Source organism: Sinocyclocheilus rhinocerous, unplaced genomic scaffold (genome assembly GCF_001515625.1).
Source record: "Sinocyclocheilus rhinocerous isolate Xijiao unplaced genomic scaffold, SAMN03320098_v1.1 scaffold17, whole genome shotgun sequence".
Classification (NCBI taxonomy): Eukaryota; Metazoa; Chordata; class Actinopteri; order Cypriniformes; family Cyprinidae; genus Sinocyclocheilus; species Sinocyclocheilus rhinocerous.
Genome location: NW_015634017.1, coordinates 328861 through 332375, shown reverse-complemented (window position 1 = coordinate 332375; position 3515 = coordinate 328861). Strand labels below are relative to the sequence as shown.

The 3515-nt window shown below is 32.7% G+C and overlaps 1 pseudogene; it reads right to left on the bottom strand.

The window, feature by feature from the left end:
• Positions 1-1730: 1730 nt before the first annotated feature.
• LOC107745093 (probable phospholipid-transporting ATPase VB) overlaps positions 1731-3515 on the bottom strand; it is a 37396-nt pseudogene continuing 35611 nt past the window's right edge.

Below are 3515 nucleotides of genomic sequence, written 5' to 3'. Positions count from 1 at the left end.
ATGAGATTAAAATAGTAATATTTCGAAAACAAATAAGTAGCATTATGAGATTAAAATAGTAATATTTTGAGAATAAATAAGTAGCAATATGAGATTAAAACCATAATATTTTGAGAATAAATAAGTATCATTATGATATTAAAATCATAATTTTAGAGAATAAAGTCGTAGTAATATGAGATTAAAGTCATAATATTTCAAACATAAATAAGTAGTATTATGAAATTAAAGTCGTAATATTTTGAGAATAAAGTCATATATGAGATTAAAGTCATAATATTTTGAGAATAAAGTAGTATATTGTGCGAATAAAGTTAATTAAAGTGAAAATTCCATCTACTACACAAAAAAAAAAAAAACATCTGTGGCATCCAACCTTTCATTTTTCTCATGTATTTAACATTAAAACCCATAATAAAAGATTGAAATGGGCTCTAACTTGGTTTTTTATTCTCAATACAATTAATCTCATTTTGCTACGACTTTATTCTCATAATTTTGACTTTACTCTCAAAACATTCCTAATTGAATCTTGTAATCATTTATTTATTTTACGTGGCACTAAAACGCTGTGGGAACCTCCAGAAGGTCAGATTACATTTCATGTCACAAAACTGACTTTGAATGTCATCTGGATGATTACACGCTTAAACATGAAGAGTCTTTACTGGCGCTTATGATTCTGTGAAGAACAATTGACATTCATGGATCATTCCCATTGTATAAAAGGTTCTTATGTCATCGCATTTCTGCCAACTGTGCCTTTTTATTCACAATTCTGACTTTTTAAATCACAATTCTGAGACCGAAGTCAGAATTACAAATTATAAACTCAGAATTGTGAGATATTAACTTTCCGGAAAAATTCTGGGGGAAAAAAAATTGTGAAAAAAGTCAGAAAAGTCAGACTAAATAAAAGGTCACTGTTACCTTTTTTATTTTTTTAAACCATGGAATAAAACAGAATTATGTAAACTCAGAATTCAGAGAAAAAAAGTCAAAATTGCAAGACGTAAATTCTGAATTCAAGGGGAAAAAGTCAGAAATGAGAGATATAAACTCACATTTACGAGAAAAGAGTCCTATTACCTTTTTTATTTTTTTATACCATAGCAGAAAAAAAAAGAATTGTGAAATGTAAACTCAGAATTGTGAGATCTGTATGAGATACTGTATAAAAAAAATCAGACTTGTGAAATAAAAAGTTGCGACTAACTTTTAGATCATTTATTCCATGGTAAAATAAAATAAAATAAAATAACAATTGCAAGATGTAAACTCTGATTTCAGGGAAAAAGTCAGTATTGTGAGATAAAAAGTTGCTGGATTTTTCAGAAATAAAAGTCAAAATTGCAAGACGTAAATTCTGAATTCTAGGGGAAAAGTCAGAAATTAGAGATATAAACTCATGTTTGTGAGTAAAATGTCCTATTACCTTTTTTTTATACCATGGCAGAAACATTAAAACAGAATTGCAAGATATAAACTCAGAATTCACAGAAAAAACTCTGAATTGTGAGATAAAAAGTTTACTTTTATTACTTTTTTGACTTTTTTATTCAGTGGCAGAAACATGCTTCCATAGGTTCTTTACAGTGGAACCGCGTTTCTTTAATTTTTTTGATTAACATGTTTCTCACACTAAGAAAAAAATGGTTCTTGTATGAACTATTCCCTGAAAGGTTTTCTGGGAAACCCAAATGTATTCTTCTGTGAAAATCCCCCTTTATTTATTTGTAAGAGTGTAGGATGGCACCCAGCAGAGTGAAGTCTGCGGTTTCCATGAGACGCTCTTCTCTCTCATCCATGACTGACAGCAGACCAGGCCCTGATGACCTTCAGAGAAAAACACACAGCTCTCCACGAGCACCGCTGAGTCTTACTACAACCATTTCCACAAAACTTCTACCTTCTTGACAAAGCACAGCATCCGCAATCCATTCCCGGCGTACATGTCAAGCTCTTTACAGCTAGCTTTGCCTCAATCTGTGAAACACACCACACATACATTCAAATCTGCCACGGTGACTACATTTCAATCACATTTCATTTGAACGTCAGAAACTTGAATGTCAGCCGGTTCCTTTGCTTTCTTGAGCTATCGTATGATTTCAGAAGACTTGGAATAAAGTGCACAAGTCATTTGGATCATTATACGTTTTATTATACTTTCATGTGGATTTTGCAGATTGTCATCCACAATCAGCATTTTTTATCATATTTTTTTTTTGCCATCTCTATTTTTGTTCCATAAAAAAATGTATTAATAAAAAACAAACAAACAAACAAACAAAACATTGTTTAAATAAAACAAACACATTTTTAACATCTCCATTTTTGTTTAATAAAAATAAAATAAAATAAAAATTAAATAAATGAGTAAAAACTGCTAATATTGTAAGCTAATTTATGATCAGAAATGTGTGCTCATATTAAAATTGCTTAAAATCTAGTTTCAAAATGGGGACATGACAAAATACCTATGCAACTATTTTTTTTTTTTTAAGAAATGTATACTTTTATTTAACAAGGACAAATTCAATTGATAAAAAAGTAATAAAGACATTTCTAATGTTCCAAAAGATTTCTATTTCAAATAAATGCTGTACTTTTTAACTTTCTATTCATCTGTGAATCCTGAAAAATAAAATGCATCACGGTCTCCACAAAAATATTGTGCGGCACAACTGTGTTCAACATTGATAATAATCAGAAATGTGTCTTGAGCATTAAATCAGCATATTATTATGATTTCTGAAGATCATGTGACACTGAAGACTGGAGAAATGATGCTGAAAATTCAGCGCTGCATCACGGAAATAAATGACATCTTATTACATATTCACATAAACAACAGTTAGTTTACATTCTAATAGTATTTCACAATATTCCTGTATTTCTGATTAAATAAACGACCCCAGTCCTTTGAATGGTGTGCGCTGGTTCATGTTTAGATGCTCACCTGAGACAACATGCCCCAGTCTCTTCATGACGGCTGAGTCAGCTCCTTTGGTGTACAGTACATGATGCTTTTCACCTCAAACTTCAGCAGCGCTTCACTGGGCAGCTCGACAGTCACATCCACCACGGTGAACCCATAAGCCTTTGCAGGGTGAATGAGAGTGGCCTCATCTGGACTGTGGGCCTCGTAACACACCTCCTCTGACCCAGACGGACCGCTTTTAACCTTGCGTTCACCAGAAATGCCGCGCGGCGTCTGAGACCTCTGAGCTGTGAAACACGTGGAGAAGTGATCTGCGAGTGCCTCTCCTCCTCTCTTGAAGAACTTCATGGAGGTGAACAGTTTTCCCAGAGAACCCTTTCTAAACCACTGCCGCATCTTATGAAGTATGAGTATGAGGCGTTACGCCGCCCTTTGACCTGGAAAAATATACATTTATTTGCATGTCAATTTAGCTCATAGAGCTCACTTATGTACAAAATGAATTATCAAGTCTGTTTAATAAAGTCTTAATGCAAAGACTTAAGTCTTAATCAAAAACGTAAAATTATGA